This window comes from Periplaneta americana, chromosome 9, assembly GCF_040183065.1.
Source record: "Periplaneta americana isolate PAMFEO1 chromosome 9, P.americana_PAMFEO1_priV1, whole genome shotgun sequence".
NCBI lineage: Eukaryota > Metazoa > Arthropoda > Insecta > Blattodea > Blattidae > Periplaneta > Periplaneta americana.
This window is the reverse complement of record NC_091125.1, coordinates 148,301,920-148,322,272: the sequence shown is the minus strand read 5'-3', so window position 1 is coordinate 148,322,272 and position 20,353 is coordinate 148,301,920. Positions and strand designations below refer to the sequence as shown.

The following is a 20,353-nucleotide window of genomic DNA, read 5'->3' as shown; positions in this document are numbered from 1 at the left end:
AAATTTTCACAACAGAATAACAAATCTACATACGCCTAGAGAGTGACAGAAACGAGACATAATGTGTTATATTGCAAACATACAGGTAGCAAGGCATGTAGTATTACCTTTATTGTAATGGGACATGCCGTTCAACTAATATTAAAAAAAAAAAAAAAAAAAAAAATACATACATACATACATACATACATACATACATACATACATACATACATACATACATTGTGCATCAAAGAATGGAATAAGTATTTACCTGGAAAGTTGAAGTTCTTTAAAATAATATTTTTGTTTTAGGGGATGAAAAAACCGTAATAACAGAGGCCTATTGTTTCATGTATTCTCATGTACAACAAGAAGTGGGGGGGGGAAGCCCTTACGCGCCAGAATTATGAAATTAAAAACGTGAATTTTTTTGCATCCCCCTCCCTCCCTGCCAACTGACCTCTCGCAGTATGGGACCGTGTGTCAGAGGGGGAGGAAAAGGGGGAGGTAGAGGCTCGCAGACATATCGGCGCCTTTTCTTCAAGTTTCTTATGTGCAAGAGGGTAGGAAGGAAGGAAGGTTTTTTGGGGCGGTGGAGGAGGAGGGGGTGTGAGGTTAGGTTGAAGGGGTCACACAGAAAAGGAGGAGGAGAAGTGAGGTCGCAATGCAATTACGCATATCTTGTCGGTACGGGCCGGACCCGCTCGGCTAGAATTCCCGAGCCCCTACGTCTGCGCAGAGCCGATTGCGTCAGTGCACTGCAAAATTTTACAAACCCAGAGCCCCTTCGCAGTCAGTTATGGCGGACTCCTGCTTACAGCTTACCGCAACAATTTAGCCAGCCTTTTACATCCGAACAGCAAGGAAGCTTGCATGGTCTACCAGCCTTAAGAACAGGTATGTCATTCTGTGGGTGAGCTTGCATGTGTAGGATCCCCCTATCGACTCGCCAGCCATGGTTTAGCCAGCTCCATGGGCGTCCGAGTCATCGGCTGCTTGCAAGGAGGTTAATCTCCTCCTCCTCCTCTTCTTCTTCCTCCTTTTTGACGACATCCAAGGACCAGGCTGGTTGTGTTGCAATACGAAGGCCATCATTGTGTTCGGGAGGCTTTTGTTTTTTGCTCTGGTACGTTTTGACGTTTCGATCTCGTCTCACATATGGATCTGACGTTTTACTCCTCCGCGCTTGACGTTTGTGAAGTAACAGCTCCCACTCCACACGTGATACGGCCTCGTAAATAAACATTATCACAACGTGGATCAAATTATAGACTGCTTTAAATCGTGCGCCACGCTAGTCGTTTGCGGTATATAATTTTTATGCTATTTTGTGTCGATGTGTAATATACGTATTATGGGAGTATGTTGGCTGCATTTCACATGAATTTTGTTTTAAATGTGGCTACGGCTTTTATAAAATTTTTGTTATCGTTTTAATGTGATTTTTTTGAGTACGTATTTCATTGTGATAACTTAAACGTCATTATGAACGAATCGTTATTAGATATTTTTCTAAGTTTGAAATGTGACTGTAGTTTTAAAATATAATTTGGAAATTCTGATTTTCAGTAACAATGTTGTGAAAAACTAAAAAAAAAAAAATATTTGTCAGCCCTCTCAATTTTCATTTCGAAGTGTAAAGAATGTTTATTTAATATATTTTAAATTGTCACTTACTGCACAGTTATATTATCGAAACATTTTTAGTTACAATTGCATAAATTTTTATGTAATTTGAAGTGCGGCAATAATTTTTATGTATTTCATTATCGTTTTAATTTGATTTTTTGACTAGGCCTATATACTTCATTATGATAACTTAAAAAGTAATTATGAACGAATCGTTCTTAGATATTTTTCTAAGTTTCAAATGTGACTGTCGTTTTAAAATATAATTTGAAAACTGTAATTTTCAGTAACAATGTTGTGAAAAACTCAAAAAAATTATTTTTCAGCCCTATAAATTTTCATTTCGAAGTGTAAAAAATGTTTCTTTAATATATTTTAAAATGTCACTTAGCACAATCATATTATCGAAACATTTTTAGTTACAATATTACAAGCGAATTCAATAGATTTGCATAAATTTTTATATAACTTGAAGTGTGGCAATGATTTGTATGTATTTCATTATCGTTTTAATTTTATTTTTTGAGTACCGGTACATAGCCTATTTCATTGTGATAACTTAAAAGATATTGTGAACGAATCGTTATTAGATATTTTTCTAAGTTTGAAATGTGACTGTCGTTTTAAATAATAATTTGAAAACTGTGATTTTCAGTAACAATGTTGTGAAAAACTAATATATATATATATATATATATATATATATATATATATTTTTTTTTTCAGCCCTATAAATTTTCATTTCGAAGTGTAAAGAATGTTTCTTTAATATATTTTAAATTGTCACTTACTGCACAATCATGATATCGAAACCTTTTTAGTTAAAATATTACAAGCGAATTCAATAAATTTGCATAAACTTTTATGTAATTTGAAGTGTGGCAATAATTTTTATGTATTTCATTATCGTTTTAATTTGATTCTTTGAGTACCGGTACATATTTCATTGTCATAACTTAAAAGTTATTATGAACGAATCGTTAGGTATTAGATATTTTTCTAAGTTTGAAATGTGACTGTCGTTTTAAAACATAATTTGAAAACTGTGATTTTCAGTAACAATGTTGTGAAAAACTCAAAAAAAAAATATTTTTCAGCCCTCTCAATTTTCATGTCGAAGTGTAAATCATGTTTCTTTAATATATTTTAAATTTTCGCTTGCTGCACAGTCATATTATCGCAACATTTTTAGTTACAATATTACAAGCGAATTCAATAAATTTGCATAAATGTTTATATAATTTCAAGTGTGTCAATAATTTTTATCTATTTCATTATCGTTTTAATTTGATTTTTTGAGTACATACTTCATTGTGATAACTTAAAAGTCGTTATGAACGAATCGTTATTAGATATTTTTTTAAGTTTGAAATGTGACGTCGTTTTAAAATATAATTTGAAAACTGTGATTTTCAGTAACAATGTTGTGAAAAACTCAAAAAAAATATTTTTCAGCCCTATAAATTTTCATTTCGAAGTGTAAAACATGTTTCTTTAATATATTTTAAATTGTCAGTTACTGCACAATCATATTATCGAAATATTTTTAGTTACAATATTACAAGCGAATTCAATAAATTTGCATAAATTTTTATATAATTTCAAGTGTGGAAATAATTTTTATGTATTTCATTATCGTTTAAATTTGATTTTTTTCGTATGGCCTAGATTTTTCATTGTGATAACTTAAAAATCGTTTTGAATGAATTGTTATTAGAATTAATTTTTTTAAATTCGAAATCTGACGATCGTTTTAGAATCTAATTACCGGTACTAAATTGTGATTTTCAGTAATAATCTGTCGAACTCAAAAAATTATTTGAATCTCTATAAATTTTATTTTCGAAGTGTGAACCAGGCTTTCTTTTAATATATTTTAAATTATTACTGACAGCATATCTATGTATTATTACCGAAAGAATCTTAATTAGTAGAATATATTTCAGACGGCGTCAATAAATTTCGCATAAATTTTGTCTAATTTCGAAATGTGCTGATAATTTTCATTATCATTTTAATGTAAATTTTTTAGTACAAATTTTCTTTGTGATAACGTAAAAGTCATTGTGTTACACAGGCATTGAATAAATTGTTGTTAGAAATTTGTTTTAAGTTCGAAATGTGACTTTTTTTTTAGAAACTAATGTTTAAACTGTGATTTTCAATATTAGTATTGTGACGAACTCAAAAAAAAAATATTTGTATTCCTATAAATTTTAATTTCGAAGTGTAGGCCTAAAATATGTTTTTTATATATATTTTAAATTGTGAGTGATTACACATGTATTTTGCCGAAGCAATGTTAATTAGATATTACAGACGAATTCAATAAATTTCGCATAAATTTTATCTGATTTCAAAATGTGGCGATCATTTTTATACGTGTTTTTATCGTTTTAATGTGATTTTTTGAACATAAATTGCATTGTGATAATTTTAAAGTCACAAATGCTGGGTAACTTTCGGCGCTGGACCCTGGACTCATCTCAGCTAGAAGCGTTGTAAAATAATCGATTAAAAAATTTGAAAGTAATTTATGTTACAAAGACATTGAATGTTTTAAGTTCGAAATGCGACGATTTTTTTTAGAAATTAATTAATTAACTGTGATTTTCGGTATTAATATTGTGACGAATCCAAACAAATCATTTGAATCCGTATAAATTTTAATTCCGAAGTGTAATGCATGTTTTGTAATTTATTTTTAAATTGTCAATGACTGCATAAAATGTTTATTACCGAAGCAATCTTATGTACAATATTACAGGTGAGTTCAATTAATTTCACATAAATTTTGTCTAATTTCGAAATGTGGTAATCATTTTTATATTTTATTATCGTTTTAATTGTATTTTTAGTACCGGTACGTATTTTATGATAACTTCAAATTTATCGTGTTATAAAGGCATTGACTGAATTTCTATAGATTTTGTTTCAAGTTCGAAATGTAACAGTCGTTTTTAAATCTAATTTTTAAACTGTGATTTTCATTATGAATATTACGACCAACTAAAAAATTATTTACACCCGTATAAATTTTAATTTGAAACATATCTTTTATCAGATCCTTTATGACTTTTTTTAAATTCCGAATTACTGTATATGTGTGTTATTCAAACAAACTTAAAAATCATAATATTTCCGACGGTTGCAGTTAATTTCGCATAAATTTTGTCACATTTTAAAATGTGGCGTCAGTTTTTATGCATATAATGAAATTTATTGAGTACATAATCATTGGATTCAATGACTTTGGTATAAAATCTGCTTAATTTCTAAGAACGATATTCCTCTAGATAATATAAGTTTTAATATGTGATTTTGAGTGTAGCTGTTATTATGACCACCTAAAAATATTAAACTGTGATGGATTTATATTTCAAAGTGTCAAGAACGCTTTTCTGTATTTTAAATTGTTCCTTACTGCAGGTAGTATATAGGCCCGATTGTGGTAAGATTTAGAAAATCTGTACTGTAGATGGGTTGGCTTAATTTTCATCACTGTTGTTAATTTAGAGATGAAACGACCATTTTATATGCATTATTACTTACTTACTTACAAATGGCTTTTAAGGAACCCGAAGGTTCATTGCCGCCCTCACATAAGCCCGCCAGCGGTCCCTATCCTGAGCAAGATTAATCCAGTCTCTATCATCATACCCCACCTCCCTCAAATCCATTTTAATATTATCCTCCCATCTACGTCTCGGCCTCCCTAAAGGTCTTTTTCCCTCCGGTCTCCCAACTAACACTCTATATGCATTTCTGGATTCGCCCATACGTGCTACATGCCCTGCCCATCTCAAACGTCTGGATTTAATGTTCCTAATTATGTCAGGTGAAGAATACAATGCGTGCAGTTCTGTGTTGTGTAACTTTCTCCATTCTCCTGTAACTTCATCCCGCTTAGCCCCAAATATTTTCCTAAGCATCTTATTCTCAAACACCCTGAACCTATGTTCCTCTCTCAGAGTGAGAGTCCAAGTTTCACAACCATACAGAAGAGCCGGTAATATAACTGTTTTATAAATTCTAACTTTCAGATTTTTGGACAGCAGACTGGATGATAAAAGCTTCTCAACCGAATAATAACACGCATTTCCCATATTTATTCTGCGTTTAATTTCCTCCCGAGTGTCATTTATATTTGTTACTGTTGCTCCAAGATATTTGAATTTTTCCACCTCTTCGAAGGATAAATCTCCAATTTTTATATTTCCATTTCGTACAATATTCTGGTCACGAGACATAATCATATACTTTGTCTTTTCGGGATTTACTTCCAAACCGATCGCTCTACTTGCTTCAAATAAAATTTCCGTGTTTTCCCTAATCGTTTGTGTATTTTCTCCTAATATATTCACGTCATCCGCATAGACAAGAAGCTGATGTAACCCGTTCAATTCCAAACCCAGCCTGTTATCCTGAACTTTCCTAATGGCATATTCTAGCGCGAAGTTAAAAAGTAAATATGCATTATTATTTTTATTTATTTTCAGTACACATATATCGCGCAAAACTTAAAAATCATTGTACTGTAAATTAATTAATTAATTTTTTTAGAGATACCTTGCATAATACTGAAACGTGTAGGTGACTTTACATCATTTCTACTGTAACTGTGAGCAGCAATCTTGTGGCCGGCAAAAACATAATAATAATCTCCATTAGTTTCCAGTTCTAATTGTGAAACCGTTTTTATGTAGACTATTTCAAATTATTAGTAACTGTCCGCTTATGAAGTATGAAAATTGTCTTTATGTGCTTTAAGTCGTCCAAGATTGCACATAATTAGTGTCATAACAGATTAAAAAAATATTAGTGTCCTGTTGAAGCTTTCATCTAATAACGTAGATATTATTTTTGATTGATTTTGGAATGTGACGATCTCTTATTATCCATAACAGCTATGAATAAAATTATAATGTGGATATTAATGTAATTTTAATTAAAAATAACATTCGGTATACATTTAGGGTCTATAATTGAAGTAAAAAATCCGATTTTGTGTGCTTCAAATGAAACTTTTCATGACGGCATGTGTATCATTTCGACAAACTCAAAAAATAATGTATTGTGGAAAGTCCGAATAAATTTCACATTTAATTTTGATGTGTAGCTAACAATTTTCCTATATACCGGTACCGGTACATAATTAATTTTAGTCGTCATTTTGTATGTGTATATTATTGTGGCTAACTTAACTATTATCTAAATGCGCATAAATTCAAGTTTCGAAGTGCGAATATAATTTTATATATTTTAAATTCTTCATGACTTATTTTTGCAATAACCTTGAAAATTAATGAATTATAATGGTTGAATGAAACAAATAACGCATGTACCAATCTTTCAATATTCGTACCAGTAGATCTACATGGTTAGCAGAATTTTAGTCCATTACGTTTTCGTCCATTCGTAATTTGGTCCTAATTTTACGTTTGTCCAGTTATATATTTGTTCTGCATCAAATTTTGTCTACAAATATTTCGTCCATGTTATTTTAGTATTATGTTAAATTTCGACTCATATATATTTTGTCCTTACCTGATTTAGTCCAAATTTATTTATTTGAAATTTTCGTAGCCGTGTTTATTACAAAAAAAAGAATCACTGAAATAAAACATGAGATTTATTTTCAGTTATTTCAAAGAACGAAGATCATGCATCCATTGCAGATATTTCTTAGAAAGTGTAATTTCCTTCTTTAATTTCCATTTCGGGCTTCTGCGGGTTGCTGTGTAATTTCATTACAGGTTGACCGATTCTCACATCGCCAATATATCCTGGATCGATCCTTATTATAAGAGTGGTGTATTTAGCCGTCTTTTATGAGCAGTGGTTTGTTCCTTTTTTAACTAATTACTTTGGGAGCCATAGCTGATGATTTTAAGTAAAACAAATCCATGCATTTCCTTAGCAACACTTGTCCATTTTTGAGTTCTCCATTATTTGTTATTATATTGCTGGCATCTGTTTAAAATGTGTTTCTAGTATCTGAATATCCAAAATCAATCACTATTGGACAACATGTATAATGGACTAAATTTTTGTGGACTAAAATATTTCTGGACGAAGTGTTCTATTGGATGAAAATGTTATGGACTTATTCCACTGGACTTAAATGTGTTAGTCATAGAAATTTGGACGAAATGTTGTATTGGACGAAAATGTTTGGACAAACATTCCTGAAAGCTTGTTCATAGCTTTCAATCATGATTTCTGAGTGTGGATGTTGTGACTAACTAAAAAATTATCCATATATTCATAAAGTTCAATTTAAAAGTCTACGGATAACATTTTTGTGTATTCCGCAATGATACTTCAACAGTCGTATACTTCTTATTCTCCAAGTGCGATGAACATAATTATTTTATAGCTTCGATTCAATATGGTTTTGAATATATTTATAGTTGTGGCGAAACTAAAATTTACTTAAACCAGTGTAAATTTGATTAACTTCGAACTTTTACCACATTCTTATCTATGTTGTAATCTTCTTCAAATTCTCTTGTGAGTATAATAATCTGGAAAAGTAAGATATCTGTATAAATTTTTATCTTCAACTGTGAAGATGGTTTTAAATATTTGAAGTTGTTCTTGACTTTATAAATTATTATACCAAAAATGTGGATTCGCGCATACATTTTGCTTAGCATTTCAATTTTAACGAACTCCTTTATGTATAGTTTCAATTGCATTCTTAAAATATCAATATCGGTACACATATTATTGTACCGGAACAAAAAAACTATTGAATTGTGTCTAAATTTTATTTATGTACGAAATACTGATGAACTTCAATATGTACATTTTCATTTGTATTCTTAATGTTTTTGTGTTAATTTTATTTAGCTTCGAATCTGTAACAAACTTCTGTATACATATTTGAAATCATGCCTATCTTTTTAAAATTGGATTATAAGTAGAGGTAGAATAACCGGCCAAAAACATATAATTTCGTATTAATTTCGCTTATTCTCAAAATTATGAGAATCCTCTACAGGCTATCGTGTTTCTAAACTTTGGATACGAATACGGACAAAATTGTCGTCTTGTAAAAAGTGTCTTAAATTCCCTACATATCTGTGTAACTTCGAAAGTATGACGAACATCTTTATGTACTCGTATATTTCAATTGTATTTTCAGAATGCCAGTTTGAGTGCACATATTATTGCAACCGAACTAAAAATTATTTAATTTTGTGGAAAATTTATTTATCATCGATATTGTGATGAACTGTTTTATGGACATTTTCTTTGTATTTAATTTGACGAAACTAAACACTATTTAATTCTTTGTAAATTTTATTGTGACGAACTTCCCTGTATTGTACTTTTTATTATCTATTCCTAAAATTAGATTAAATGCAAATAAAATTGTAACCATCCGAAAAAAATTTAATTCCATATTAATTTTACTTAGCTACTCTCAAAATTGTGAGAAACCGTGCATTGTGGTTTTTAAATTTTATTAGGACTGCAGATAGAAATGTAACCGTCCGGAAAAATATTTAATTTCGTACTAATTTCATTTATTTTCAATATTGTGGAAAAGCAGTGTATTGTATTTTTAAAATTTGGTTATGATGATAGATGAAATTGTAGTCATACGGAAAAGATTTAATTCCCTAGGTTATTAATTTCACTTATCTTCATTATTGTGGGAAAGCAGTGTATTTTTGTATTGTGTTTTTAAAATTTGGTTAGAATTGCAGATAAAATTGTAACCATCCGAAAAAATATTTAATTTCGTACTAATTTCATTTATCTTCAATATTGTGGAAAAGCAGTGTATTGTGTTTTTAAAATTAGGTTAGAATTACAGATAAAATTGTAACCATCCGAGAAAATATTTAATTCCGTACTAATTTCACTTGCCTTCAATATTGTGGGAAAGTAGTGTACCGGTATTGTGTTTTTGAAGTTTGGTTAGAATTACAGATAAAATTGTAACCATCCGAAAAAATATTTAATTCCGTACTAATTTCATTTATCTTCAATATTGTGGAAAAGCAGTGTATTGTGTTTTTGAAATTCGTTTAGAATTGCAGATAAAATTGTAACCATCCGAAAAAATATTTAATTCCGTACAAATTTCACTTGCCTTCAATATTGTGGGAAAGTAGTGTATTGTGTTTTTAAAGTTTGGTTAGAATTATAGATAAAATTGTAACCATCCGAAAAAGTATTTAATTCCGTACTAATTTCACTTATCTTCAGTATCGTGGAAGAGTAGTGTATTGTGTTTTTAAATTTTGGTTATGATGATAGATGAAATTGTAATCATACGGAAAAGATTTAATTCCGTAGGCTATTAATTCCACTTATTGTGGGAAAGCAGTGTATTGTGTTTTTAAAATTTGGTTAGGATTAAAGCTAAAATTTTAATCAACATGAAAATAATTAATTTCTCATTAATTTCGCTTGTCCTAAAAATTGTGAGAATCTCGTATATTGTATTTTCTAAAGGTTATTAGTACGATAGGCCTAGATAATGTAGTAACCATCTGTAAAATATTTAATTTCATATTAATTTCGCTTATCCTCAAAATTGTTAGAAACCACTGTCTTTTGTTTGTAAAATTTGGCTTTGACTTCAGATAAGACCTTAAGAACAACCATGTAATATATCTTTAATGTCGTATAAATGTACGGAACTTTGAAGATATGACGAACTGTTTTACCTTTAACACCGCAATTCCTTGTTAAAATTAGACTAGTACAGATATTACTCTCGCTAACCTAAGAATTGTTGAATTCCTAAAATAGAAATTATTTACTTAAATTTTATGTTACGATTTTCAATTTTTTTTATTTTAATTTTGGTTCAGATTATTGTAACAGCTTGGTGAACTCCTTACATAATTATGTGACTTAAAATCAGTGACGAATCCATATAACTTATCGTTTTTCCTGCCTAAATTCGGTTAAGTATATACATTATTGGGACAAAGCTATAAATTATTTAAATTTCGTGAAAATTGTATTTTTTTTCCCATTTCTGGATGTCATTATTTTTTTTCAATGTAGCTACAAATTTCAGAGTTTCAATATGACTTGTAATGCACATAAAAATTCTGTGACAAATTGTAACATATTTTCTGTCAATTGGCCTACGTTCTAATTTGTTTAATATATATTTTTGTATATATTTTTTGTAGCTTAAAGAAAATTTGAGTTTTAATTTCTCGCGGGCATTCATAGAACCTACATTTTCAGTTTATAAAAAAAAATTGTTGAAATTTACCTGCTTACAATATAAACTTCTATCGTTTATGCAACGGTAGGCCTATTTAATGTTTAAAAAATATATTTAAAACGCATTACGTTAGAAGAAAATTTTAGATAACAAAATTCAAAATTGTAGCTTAAAGAAAATTTGCGATTTTAATTTTTCGCGTGCATTCATAGAACCTACATTTTCAGTTTATAAAAAGAAGTTGTTGAAATTTACCTGCTCACAATATAAACGTCTATCGTTCATGCAACGGTAGACCTATTTAATGTTTAAAAAATATATTTAAAATGCATTACGTTAGAAGAAAGTTGTAGATAACAAAATACAAAATTGTAGCTTAAAGAAAATTTGCGATTTTAATTTTTCGCGTGCATTCATAGAACCTACATTTTCAGTTTATAAAAAGAAGTTGTTGAAATTTACCTGCTCACAATATAAACTTCTATCGTTGATGCAACGGTAGGTCTATTTAATGTTTAAAAATATATTTAAAATAATAATAATAATAATAATAATAATAATAATAATAATAATAATAATAATAATAATAATAATGGCTTTATTTAACCTGGCAGAGTTAAGGGCGTAAGGCCTTCTCTTACACTCAACCAGGATTAAAGCTTGCTTACACAGTTGAACATAAAACTGGATCGGAATTAAGTAATTACATACTGATACAATTTAGGTACATAATGAGATCAAAAGAGGTAGTTACATAAAATTTACCTCATAAAATAAAAATAAACATAAAACATAAAAACGCATTACGTTAGAAGAAAATTGTAGATCAAAACCGATAGGTTCTTATTTGTTAAGTTTTCCATCATTTATCGTGTCGAAACTCCTTCATATTTTACTTCGAAATGCGGATTAAATTTTTGTTTCTTTGTGTTAGATTTTTTTAATTTAAATTACCTGCAAAAACTGTTCTCTGTATATGTATTTTTGGAATGTGATATAACATACTTCATTGTTTTATTTCTTCAGAAATATGTTTATTTTATTGCTAGATAAGTTCTATGAAATTTTCGCGTCCTTTTTTAATTTACAGGCGTTTCTTTTCGACAAACAACCTGTTAAAATGTAAAATTAATTTCATAATTACATTTCATAGCCGCTTTTCACTGTTCAGTTCCATTATCAACTTTTTTTTTGTCAAAATTTACCACAATCATTATTCAATAAAATGTATTTTTCCCCTCTATTTTTTTTTTTCTAAATATCGTTGAAGCTTAATATTCTTCTTGCGAGTTTTGTGTGAAGTATTTTCCACAGATGCAAGACGCTAATTCACCCAGAACATAACATTTTCTTTTCTGTCGTTACAATACTATATTTTTCTATTTTCGTAGTGATATATTCTGCCTTAAATACATTTCCTGTAGACTCTAAGTTGCGCTGCCACATTTATAAACCCACCTTAGTTACAAGTGATTCAGACTACGTTAATCGTAGCCAAAGTCCGGTTGTGTGTCACATCTTACTTGACGCGAAGTTCTTGAACTACTTCGTTATAAAGTCATTCGTCTGAAATTCGTAACTAGCAACGTTAATAGAAAGTGATCACATGGGCGTAACACACCGACGTTATTATCATGTGACGTTAAATTGAATGTTCAACTGTTGTAACAATCCGTTCAATATATAAATATTAGTGTAACATTTAGGCATACTTTATACGAGTAGGCCTTCTTACAAATACGTACAAGTAATTGGTTATAATGTGTCTGTAGGTTGCAGTAGTTTAAATTCCAATACCAGTTCTGGATTAAGTTAAAAGAAATCTGGAAGTCCGCGGAATACAGGCCTATTAAAGACACTGTTAATTCTGAAACCCAATGTTCAGTTCCTAAATAGAACATACTATTTATTCCAGGTTTATAAAATGAATTACAGCTTATAAACATGAATAATACACTCAGGGACAAAAAAAACCGAACACTTTAATATTTGCTGGTATTTTGCAAAACATTATCTTCTCATACAATATTATGGTAGCCATCTGTTGATATGGAGACGTATATTCATTGTTGATTGTTTTTTGTTTTATAAACAAGCCATTACAACCAAATATTCCAATTTTGCTTTCGGAGTCTCAGCTATAACAATTTTGTCTCAACCATTTTGTGCTTCATTATCGTTATCATTCGTTATTTCTTTATTTTTACATTTTCTGAGTTTAAGTGGGGTTGTAACATTTGTCTTAAAACAAGATGCGACCTGAAGATGTGGTTCGAGCTGTAGCCCTTTACGATGATGGACGCAGTGTACGTTACATTGCAAATGTTATGAATATGGCTAGAAGCACAACCCATGATGCCATAAAACGGTATAGAGAGACCATAGAATATACCAGAAGACCAGGTTCGGGTCGTCCAAGAGCTACAAATCCAAATGAAGACAGGTATATGGTGTTGAGAGTTCTTAGGGAGCGCAACCTGCCAGCTACTAGAGTAGCCCAGCAATTTGTTAACATGCATGGACGCCCAATTTCGGCCAAAACAGTTAGAAGGAGGTTGAAAGCAAGTGGACTGATATCAAGTAGACCTGCAACTGGTCCCAGACTTCTCAGGATGCATCGAGTTGGACTGCGTTTTGCATATGATCACAGGGATTGGAGAAATGGACAGTGGAGCTGTGTTCTGTTCACCGATGAGTCCCGTTTCAATCTGTGCTCACCTGATGGACATGAAAGAGTTTGGAGAAAGAGGGGAGAACGATTTTCACAGTGTTGCATTTCCGAAAATGTGCCGTATGGAGGTGGTGGAGTGATGATTTGGGCAGGAGTGTGTACGGATGCTCGTACAGAGTTGGTGTTTGTTGAAAATGGAACACTAACAGCTGATAGGTATATAAATGAATGTTTGGCTGATCATGTTGTGCCATTTGGCCAATTTGTAGGCGATAATTTTGTTTTAATGCATGATAATGCACGGCCGCATATTGTCCATGCGGTCGGAGATTATCTCCAAGAAGTGGGAATCCATGTTCTTCCATGGCCAGCAAGGAGTCCAGACATGAACCCAATTGAACACGTGTGGGACATGCTGGGACGGCGTGTTAAGAATAGACGACCGAGACCAGAATCGTTACAAGAGTTGAGGCTAGCACTTGGCGAAAAATGGGAACTTATTCCTCAAGAAGACATTGCTAACCAAATTGAGAGCATGCCAAGACGTATGGATGCAGTTATTCAAGCGAGAGGGGTTAATACCCGTTACTAAAAAGAGTTTTTAATGTTTAAGGCACCATAAAATGAAAAAACAGTTAGACCAAACGATGCCATAGTTATACGCCCTTTGTAATTTTTTGTAAATTTTCTCATCAGAAATTTTTTTTCAAATGTTGTCGTATAAGGTGGTAGATGAAACATTATTTTGTTTAAATGGGTTTTGTTTCATTTTGAAATAATTGGCAACAAAATACAAGCAAATATAGAAGTGTCCGGGTTTTTTTGTCCCTGAGTGTATAATAGCCAACACATAATAAATATGTTCTAGCATTTCAGTATGGAGCAAATTGCCTCGATTCTTAAAATAAATTGCCTCATTTTTTTTAATAAATATAATATATCTCAAAAGCAAAAATCGGAGTTTCGTCTAATTTATCATTATACGTCATGATTAATATTCCCACACTTAAATATGTTCTTGAACTATCATTCAAAAGATAGGGTAAAGGTTGGTAATATTGTGATACTAATAATATGATGATAGTACTTTTTCATAATTTTTTACAATTTTGCTGAGCAAGAGAAGGGCCGGTTTTGTGCAGAAACTTGTCCACGAACATTCCCTTAAGACGTCGACGAAAAAAAACCGATCTTCCTATCGTATAGTAAAATTGTAAAAGATTCTCAAAAATAACTATCATAATATTATTAGTATCACAATATTACCAGTCTTTACCCTACATAATTCAAATAATTTATGTACGAAATAATAAGATAGTTTTTTTTTTTTTTTTTTTTTTTAATCTAAAGACGTTCCTTATATCCGAAAAAAAATTATATGCGAAACTTACCGGTAATTTGTAACTTGTAGAGTACAAGTAGTATATATTATGTAACTATCATTATTATTTCATGCAGCTATACTGAAAATAACTACTGATGTATTGTAATTGAAGAGTGCACTGCAAGAATGATGGATGTCACTTTCTTGTCGAAAACGAACCAAGACTGTCAATGCATAGCTTAAGATATATAGAATGTGCATAGAGAGTTATATGGCATTAACACTGATAGTCATTGTCCAGTAATGATCGGAAAATCACAGTTAAGCTTTGAGCGCTAAGCATTTCAAACTTTCAATTGCTTCTCCTGCAAAATGTATTCCAAATGACATCCATCATTCTTGCAGTGGACTCTTCAATTATTATGTTGTTATTTTTACTATTTGCGAAAATCACGCGAGTGATAGAAATATGAAAAGTTGTTTGTGGTTTATGATACAATTTCAAGCATGTTTCTTACTTGTCAAATAAGCAGCAGTGCTGTGAAACCAAGCTGTTCAAAGGATAATATTTTGTGTACTTTCGTCCACGTGTACGAAGAACTCTATACAATTAGTGACAGCTAATCCTTAAGAAAGAGATCCAATATGATTGTGGCAACTTATCTGATATTTAGCCTAAATTATTTTTGTGCCATTTGCGATTTGGTATATAGAAAAGAGACGTTTTCGTATGAAGAATGCAGTGTTCATAATTTGCTGTGTACTCATGATGGATGGAAGTAATTTCTACAGACAGTATTTGATCATAAACTTTTTCCTGAAGAAGTTGTAGATTGGAGACATAATTCTGTAAGAAAATAGTAATATACGTTACAAGAGCGGTATGTTGACGTTTTCATGTTCGAGGAAAAGATTGAAAAAGCGAAACGTAGTTGAGCTTTTTTAATTTCCGAGAACATGAAAACAAACATACCGCTCGTGTATCGTACATTATTTTGTGCGAAGATCGTTTATTACATACCTGAAAGACGAATTTCTAATTAGTTGCAATGAAATCTCCATTTTGGTTTCTGTTTAATGACGGCAACTTCGGAAAACCAAAATATCTTTCTTCAACATTGTTATTATAAAATGTTTTCTGTGTTTACTATACTCCAGCAGGCCGTGATATACGTCTGTCTTTTTTTTCCCCCAGTCTATAAATGCGAACTTAAAACAAACGGTAAGGTTATGTAATGATTTATTTTTCATTTTAATATTTATTATATAACATATTGCAGAAATAACATCGGCATCTGGAATCTTGTTGATTTTTTCACGGCTTCCTTAATGTTACTTGTATCAGGAATGCAATAAGTTTCGTGGAGTAGTAGACTTTACTTAATTTTTGCAAATATTTAAAAACAATAATTAACATTGCAATTTAGGTGAAATTGCAGTGGTAAGTTTCCAATTTATAATTATTACTATGTTAAACGTCTCTAAAAATAATAAGTTAAAAGCCTAAAGCAGTAAAATGAATGTCGCGCTTAAGCGGTAAGAGGGAAATTGTTATGTGTGTTACGTTGGGAACACTGAATGTGGTATTTCACACTTACCGCGTATTGGTTCTGTGCGGAAAACAAGCAAATACGCACGATCTCGCACAAAATATTTTTCGTAGGAAAATGAAGCCGCTTTCTGCTCTGTTATTGTAAGTATTAATATGGTAATTTTTAAAACAATGTATTTATTCGAAACCTTGAAATTGAGATATAATTTTGCATTTAGTGTTTTTGTGGAAAGATAAACTCTTTATCTATATTTCTGTATCGAATAAGCATCTTATATTATTTTCCAGTAGTCGATTGCATAGATATCTGTAATCCCTAACGTATTTTTATTAATATGTCTTCAATTCAAGTAGTTATTTCATTTGACAGTGATTTTATACGAGTGACAACAATAATGAAAATAAATTCTCCATGTTGTGCTTCTTTATCAATTATTTTGTAGAAATTATTATTTTTGATGTGTGTTATCTTGTATAAATTTACTTGTAGATATTGGATAACAAAATCCGTCGATTAGTTATGAAGTGGATTGCTTTAGCACACTGACAAGCGTCATTCCGGGAAACCACTTTTTCGGGTATGAGAAATACTAGAAACTTAAATTCGCGTGAAATTCGCGACATTTAGGTTTTGCGATTTTAGAATCTGTTAATTCTGAGTTCTAAGAGGTCTGAATTCTTGATTAGAATGTACACTTTACATTTGGTTAATAAAATCGGTTTTAAATAACATATGAATATATACAATATTTAATAGACTACCCAACTCATAGTACGTCAAGCGTTAATTTGTTCATGCATTATAACACAATGTCGGGCTTATTTTTTTTAATAGGGCCTATTTATTCTAGAATGTAGTCCTGTGTAAGGAGATGAACTGAACGCCCTCAGAAACAAGTAACTGACGACGGTATTAATTTTGATATATAAGCCCTAAGTTTGTATTAAGAATACCCATCGTGTAAGCAAAGAAATACCAGGTTTCATTAACGTTTAACATGTTTGAAATATTACCTGGTTGCTTTATAGGGTGAATTCGCAATTAGGTATGAAGCTACTACGGATCTGATTATTTAATATTTTTCAAAGTTGTTATAGGACTTAATACACTTATAGATATTTCTCTTCTCCTTTTGGTCCTACAATTTGTAGCTAAGAAAAACCTATGTATTTGGTTCTAAAATATCAGTAGTATAGTTCTACACAAACTTCTAAAATATTATGTAAAAATTTTAATTTGTAGCTATAACACACGATAAACTATGTTTTTAACCGTGAGACTTAAGGGTTAATACAGTTATTGGAATATAAATAATTGTATAACCCATAAATTAAAATAATGTTATATGACAATAGTAATTATAAGTATTAATATTAGAGAATAATACAGGAAAGAAGAAATTAATTCGTGCCAACTTCTTTGAAGACTAAACATTTTTTAAAGAAATTATGGTATCGGACGAAATTTAAGGAAAAAAATCTGAATGACAACAAAGAAGTCGGTGCCACGTAAATTACACATTTTACATTTCATTACGTAATAATGTGTAAAATAAATTTGCACGGCCACTAGCTAAGTCCTAACATATAGCTTTCTCTTCGTTAATTCACAAACCTTTCATAATTTCAACGTAATTACGTCAAACAATTTCATTTTATAGAAAATATTTACAGAAAACTAAATATTCTACGCCGGGATAATTTAATTTATTAATCGGACCTAATATTTTGGATTTGCCTTACGACACAGAATAGCTCACAATAAAATTTAAAATGAAAAATTATATAAGCGGGTTTCAAACGAAAGAGATTAAGACATGTAGAAAAAAAATAAAATCTAGTACATTTTAAATTAAATGTACACCATAAAGATGCTGGCGAAATATCGCTACAGAAAATTTGATCATAGTGGTGACGATGGCATCTTGAAGATCTCTCGTCAGCTTGTATTTTTCCCTCCACTTTACAAAAGTTTTCGGAATGGTGCCTCTCGCTCCGAAGGAGAGACCGGTAACTGTGATTTTTTTTCAATGTTGTATTTCGATGATAGGTACTGAATCGTGGGCTCGTACATTTTCTTTTACTCTTCGTTCACTTCAGACAGTTCAGTGGCTGAGATTTCAAATCTGATCTTAGGATCAATTATTTCGGCTGTCTGTTTATTCCTATTTATAGCTATTATACCAATCCTACGATTGTCCCACCATCAGCAATACAATGAACTTCCTCGTGAACGTCTAGATTTTTGGATCAAATTGCATCTGCGATCATAGGACGTATGATGTTGTGACGTTTTATTCTGAGTACTTCTCCTTGTGGGCAACTCCCAAGCACAAACTGTGATATGAAAACTGTGATAATCTGAAAATAGTATATCAATTCGTAAGTAGAAATTTAATAACGACAGTATTAATTCTGGATCTGATCTTAGGATCAATTATTTCGGCTGTCTGTTTATTCCTATTTATAGCTATTATACCAATCCTACGATTGTCCTACCATCAGCAATACAATGAACTTCCTCGTGAACGTCTAGATTTTTGGATCAAATTGCATCTGCGATCATAGGACGTATGATGTTGTGACGTTTTATTCTGAGTACTTCTCCTTGTGGGCAACTCCCAAGCACAAACTGTGATATGAAAACTGTGATAATCTGAAAATAGTATATCAATTCGTAAGTAGAAATTTAATAACGACAGTATTAATTCTGGATCTGATCTTAGGATCAATTATTTCGGCTGTCTGTTTATTCCTATTTATAGCTATTATACCAATCCTACGATTGTCCTACCATCAGCAATACAATGAACTTCCTCGTGAACGTCTAGATTTTTGGATCAAATTGCATCTGCGATCATAGGACGTATGATGTTGTGACGTTTTATTCTGAGTACTTCTCCTTGTGGGCAACTCCCAAGCACAAACTGTGATATGAAAACTGTGATAATCTGAAAATAGTATATCAATTCGTAAGTAGAAATTTAATAACGACAGTATTAATTCTGGATCTGATCTTAGGATCAATTATTTCGGCTGTCTGTTTATTCCTATTTATAGCTATTATACCAATCCTACGATTGTCCTACCATCAGCAATACAATGAACTTCCTCGTGAACGTCTAGATTTTTGGATCAAATTGCATCTGCGATCATAGGACGTATGATGTTGTGACGTTTTATTCTGAGTACTTCTCTCTGTGGGTAACTCCCAAGCACAAACTGTGATATGAAAACTGTGATAATCTGAAAATAGTATATTCAATTCGTGAGTAGAAATTTAATAACGACAGTATTAATTCTGAAAACGAAAGCTTAAATCCGTTTCTGTAATAATACGTTACGTATCCAAAAACATCACATTTCAACTGTGTAGTAAATACTGGGTGTTCAGTTCAAAGTGTGTCATGGCTCGCTGTATGCCGTCATGAGGCTAGCCGATGAGCCTAGAGAATTCAATATTCCTACACTTCCGCAAAGGTGTATTACCTAGGAGGCAGAGAAGTTGCCTAGCAAGTACGGCGTTCATTCTGAAGAGTACGTACCGATGCGTACGATAACGCCGGTAGTGGCAGGAATGTGAACTGTTTGGAAATACGTACTGTCGGGATATGGGGAGAGGGTTAAGACGATTACTTACGTATTTGTTGACATTAACTTCGACGGTCAACATGGACACGGAGCATTTGATTTGTGTTGTGGAATGTTACCGTACGCAACCGATGATAACAAATACCCTGCGTACGTCTTGCCGGCGCAAAACACAGTTCGAAAGAGGTTATGGTAGCACACAGACAGTACAGACCGCCATCTGTTGCTACGACGTTCAAGTTATACCGTACACGTTCTCAAGTTCAGATTGAAGAACGCCTTGAATAATAGGCAGCTTCTCTGACATATAAGCTGAAACTCGCTTCAAATCGGTGACTCAACAACAGTGACGTCATGATACATTTTGAAATGAACACCCAGTATGTCAAGCGTGATAATACA

General features: G+C 31.5%; 1 protein-coding gene across 1 annotated transcript in view; it reads left to right on the top strand.

Annotated features, from left to right (window-relative positions):
• The first annotated feature begins 751 nt into the window (after nucleotides 1–751).
• LOC138706600 (muscleblind-like protein 3) overlaps nucleotides 752–20,353 on the top strand; it is a 1,567,271-nt gene continuing 1,547,669 nt past the window's right edge. Inside the window, exon 1 of the mRNA XM_069836101.1 lies at nucleotides 752–879. The gene's annotated coding sequence lies outside the window, so the exon portion shown is untranslated. The remainder of the gene's footprint in view (nucleotides 880–20,353) is intronic.